This window comes from Gymnodraco acuticeps, unplaced genomic scaffold (genome assembly GCF_902827175.1).
Source record: "Gymnodraco acuticeps unplaced genomic scaffold, fGymAcu1.1, whole genome shotgun sequence".
Lineage (NCBI taxonomy): Eukaryota > Metazoa > Chordata > Actinopteri > Perciformes > Bathydraconidae > Gymnodraco > Gymnodraco acuticeps.
In genome coordinates, this window is record NW_022990405.1 from 70,731 (window position 1) to 75,891 (window position 5,161).

The 5,161-nt window shown below is 41.1% G+C and overlaps 1 long non-coding RNA gene across 1 annotated transcript; it reads left to right on the plus strand.

The window, feature by feature from the left end:
• Positions 1-1,325: 1,325 nt before the first annotated feature.
• On the plus strand, positions 1,326-1,842 carry LOC117551837. The gene is made up of 3 exons (XR_004569858.1): positions 1,326-1,411; positions 1,564-1,678; positions 1,792-1,842. It is a non-coding gene; the product is annotated as an uncharacterized LOC117551837 (long non-coding RNA).
• Positions 1,843-5,161: the final 3,319 nt, after the last annotated feature.

Here is a 5,161-nt window from a genome sequence, read left to right on the forward strand (position 1 = left end):
TTTGGAAATCCGAACAATTCCGTCCAGATATTTAATTTAGACAGACTGTTTTCACCATGTTTTGCTCGCATGACATCCACAATCGGACCCTCAGGAGGGTGTACTAGCCCCCTCTGCTTTGCGTTCCATAACAAAGTCTTTAAGTGTTACCAAAACACCCGGTGTTACTAAAACACTATTTTTCACCCGTCGGTGATGTGATATTTTGTTCCTCAGTACAAATCACACAAAAACTGATCGTAAACCCAGGCTACGATGGATATCCCAAATATCCTACTTTCGAGCAGTCCCTCTCATAAATGTCATGCGTTTAATTACGTTTAACTTTAAACAATTTAGACACTGCACATCTCACCGAGTATTGAAAGCCTTTTGAGTTCGTTGGATCTCGTGAAGTCAATCGGTTCCACCCTGGCGCTGGTCCTCTCGTCCCGTACGGTTTCTGTCGAGGTAGAGGAGAATCCGAGGATCCTGGAGCGCGACCACCAGCGTCCGTAGGTGTCCCCAATCGAACTTGCAGAGATCCTGCCGACAACGCCAATTGTTATGGAAATCTGAGACCCAATACTGTGGAGATTCACAAGTCAGAAAGATCAGAAATAAATGGTGAAACAGACAGAGTTGTCTTTCTGGTTATTTATTTGAAGCTTCAAATAAATAAAACACAATACAAAGACACAGGTCTCACAGAGTATAGGATAGTCTGCAGGAGTGTGCGCAGTAGTAATACAATAGCAAAGCTTATATACAGGAAAGGGCGGGAAGCTCAGAAATCTGTCTTCACACGGTCTCATATTGTTATTAGACACCTGTCCTTGAGCTCAGAATAGGGAAGTTCTTGTGAGACTTTGTGTGAAGAGGAGTAGCCTCAACATAGTCTGCCAAATCAGCTCTGTGGCCTTGAAGCGCTTGGGAATAAAAACCCCATTAGAGTATGCAGAGAAAACAGCACATAATAGGAAAATGGTACAGTAGTGTTAGACAATGCTTTTAGAAGCATTTGGTTTTAGCATATAAGGTAAGGTAAAGAAATGTCCACTACAATATGTGTTTGGTTCTTGAGTCTGGTCTCATTATTTCAGTTTTAATAGCAATCCAAGTCTAAGTCTTTGTAAGAATTGGAAGCATTAAACACTTTTGATTGTGGAGCGGAATTGATCCATCATTTGTAGCATCCAAGTGATATTTGTTGTTATAGCCACCTAGATGACAGAGATGAGTGCTTAAGCCAGGCCTTGCTGTGTCAGTTTATTATTAACAACTAGATTTTCTTCTGATTAATCAGACATGGGTTTCTCTTACGAGGACTGAACCACTTCCGTTGAGAAATATACGCGTACCCAATGTTTCTCCAAAAAGAGATGTCCAAGAAGGCAAATGTTGACTTCTTCTGTATGGATGTAACATGCAGGTAATCCTCACTGTCATATTGCACATCCACAACAATGTTTAAAATGGCCTATGCCTCAGCAGTCATTTTAGATGATATTGATATTGTTGTCATGTCAATTAAAAGTGTATCTTTGTAACACTCAATCACAAAATGCTGCTCCTGCTTCTTAGGTACTGGCCATACCTTAACAAAATAGCCGAGGGATTACCAGAGCTTCTGCCGTTGACAGAAATGAGGCCATTTCTTAGCGTGATGCATGCTAAAGCCCATACAGCAACATGCGAGGTACATCACATCTTTAATGCAAAGGACTTTTAAATGTTGTGCATGGCATGCCTTATTGGATATCAACAACTTCTAAATAAATGCTACATAACACTACTTGCGCTGTGTTGCAGGTGAGATGGGGTGGCAGAAGTCAGGACGGGGCAGGAAACACAGTGGGAGAGGAAGTAGAGCAGGTACGTTATTAATGGCTGTTACTGCCAGGCAGGCTGTACTTGTGTGGTTTTCCTTCCCTCCTGTGTTTCTCTCTTCTCCCTGTCTTCTGCACAGCTAATCAGCAGCTGATCGGTATCTGCCTGTGCACCTGAGTCTGATGGCTGATTGGATCCTCTCACCCTCAGCTGGCCTATCAGCAGCCAGGGCCGACCATAAAGGAGGCACCCAGGAAGTCTTCTCGCTCTGTCACTCTGGGCCTGTTGCTGATTGAGGAGCCTGCAATAGACTGCAGTGTTTAGCAACTCATGCTCCTTGTATTGTCTGACCTTTTTGAAAGTGTGTGTGTTGAGAGGTGGAGGAGTTAGGTAAGTCTGGGGTACCCTGTACATTTCTCACCACGTAGCTAACTAATGTTTAGACACACTAGGTTAGCGGATTGTTGCCACCCCTGTATATTGTTTTGTCAAAGTCTTTGTAGTTTAGTTAGTGAGGGTTTTTGTTTGAGTTTTGGTTTCAAGGGATATATGTAGAGATAGGCCTGGTTTTGTTATGCTTGTTTCTTTTGTTTGGCACAATCCTTTGACTCCTCCTCCTCACCAACAGAGTGTTTCAGTTATATGTCTGTTCGGTTCTGGGTTTACAAAATAAACCTTTTGTAAACTGTTACGCTGACTCCCTCATTTTTTATTGGTTGTATGTTATTGTCTCCAGGTCCCCTAGACCTTAGTGGGGACGTAACAATGGCATTATTATAACTGTATGGATACAAGAGGTCTTAATAGAAAGCAGTACAAATATGTATGTGTCATCTCAGTGACAAGCCTGTTGATTAGTTTAAAGCATATCCTTTATGTCTGAGTTCAAATGAAAGATAGGCAGCTCATATGTTCAGCAACAATAAATGCATGCATATTGTAGGAAGTCAGTACACAAGTTTTCTCTTAAACCATCCAGTTCAAGGTCTATGATGTGTAGGTAATATTGTTATGTAATGGTGACCGAACATTAATTGTAACATTCATTATAGGTGAACAGCTTTCTCTCCAGCTCTGGTCACAAAATACATGACAAAAGTAGGTTGGTATTAACACTACACACTGTGATAAGGCAGCCCTGAAAAGTATTTTACAGAGAGTTCCCTCCGTAAAAACATTATTGGTGTATTACCAGTTCAACAACCTTTTAACTTTTGGGTTTAGTCATGTCTGTCAGGTTTCTCACTCAGTATTGCCTTTTTGATGTGAATACTTACTTTTTTGTTTGTGGATATATTTTTGTCTTTTTTAGGAAGAGTGAACATGCTTACTCAACAGGCCATGGGTTGGAACAGAAGGAAGAGGGACAACCTTCATCAAGTTTTAGCACACAGATGTCAAAGTAAGGGCAAATTACAATTGTCTTCTCATCTGACATTACATATTTATGAAGGATGTCTGCAATGTAACCTCATGGCTATATAAATGATGTTCTCCCTTATCCACACTTCCTCTTGCAAGTCAGATGGTGTCATGGAATGTTTCAACTGTTCTTCTGAAGGTCTTGTACTGAAAACTGGTGTTCTTTGCATTATGGTGTTGCATGGCACTTTTGCTCTGACATTTTCTTTTTTTTGTAAAGATCACAGAGAGGGCAAAGGTGGAAGCTGCCAGCTTCAGCGACTTCAAAAAGGAGCACAACCTTGAACAGGAGACCATACAGCAGTGGGTGTATGATGCCAGGCAATGGGTAAGACATACCACAGGTTTTCCATATATACATCTGTTAATTACTGTAAGTTTAGACATACAATATAAGTTGGCTATATGTTGAAACTGAGACTGTCACTGATTGTATCTCTTCTCCAATTGTTTTATTGCAACTATTTAGAGAGTCTACGCCCCAGTGTGTACTGAAGGACTGAGGGTGGATATTGAGAACATCACCGTCACTCTTTTGCGCAGGAAGCAAGATCTGTATCGTCAGCATGGTTTGTTGTCAAACGTAGTTATTGAAATTACACTTCAAAAACAACAAACATTCTGGCACCATGACACAGTTTTGTTTCCGTTTCACTTTGCAGACAGCAACCAGGCAAGGCAAAGAAAGAGGAAGAGAATGAGAGAGCTGAAGAAGAAGCTTCGCGAAAAAGTTGTGCAATACAACACCGGAGTGCAGGAAGAGCATATTGACGAGGAGTTGGCTTGCAGTCTGACAGAGGGCTACACCCTACCATGGGAGAGGCATGCAAATGGTAGGATAATTGCTAGTTTGGCTTGTTGTTTTTTTTAGTCCATACCAAAATATGACAGTTTATCGTGGGGCAGAAAAAGCAATGGTGATGCCTGCAAATATATAATATTTGTTATTAGTTTACATTATAGAGAACCAATGCTATCGCTACAAAGATTCGTGTCTCAGAAATGAAAATCATTCTGTAATAATATAATTTATGAATAAATATTCCTTGTCCACTACTCTATTCCTTTCCTCAACCTAAAGGCAACACCTTCAGGTTGAAGAGGTCTGTCTTTGAGCAGGTAATGCTGGTCAGATGTTTGGAGGAGGAGCAGAGCATCCTGGTGAAAGAGATGTTGCAGCACATCATGTTCCTTCTGAAGGAAGTGGAAGCACTGAGAGGACAGACTTTGGAGGGCATCACAACCAGCAGTATGTCTGAGATCTTAACATTTGAATATTTTCATCCACTCTTCAACACATTGCATGTCTTACATAAGTAGAACACATCTGTCACTGTGTCAGGCCGAAGTGAAATAGTAAATTACTGAAACTATTCATCATCAAGATCATAATCGATTATTTTCTGTCTATTGACTAATTGTCAAGCACGATATCAAACATTAATCAACATATCCCATTTGGCACCCAATATATACTAACATCCTTCAGTTTAAGATGGATTTACCTACTTTGTAGTGTTTTTACATATGCAGCATTGTACAATGCAAAGAGATTTGCAATTGTCATGGTTTGTTTACATTGAGCCCTTTTTTTGTGTGGTTATTCCTATATATACAGATTTCGGTGACCTGACAGAGGATGCTGCACATGGGCTCAAGAGTGTCCTCAGTCGGAGGTGGCACTTCCTCAAAAGCCAACACAAACAGGCTGTACATGCGTACAGCGGTGTAGCTGCTATGGAATGCCATGATCTTCAATTACAGCAGGACATTGAGGAGTCGGATGACAATGACTACACTAGCCCTGAGTCTGAGGAAGAAGACCTGTAAAGGTTTCTGCCAAGCAACAGAGGCACTGGAGAGCTCTTTCACAAGGGATGTGTCACATCCACACGCTGGCGCACGCCATAATAATGACAAAACACATTTA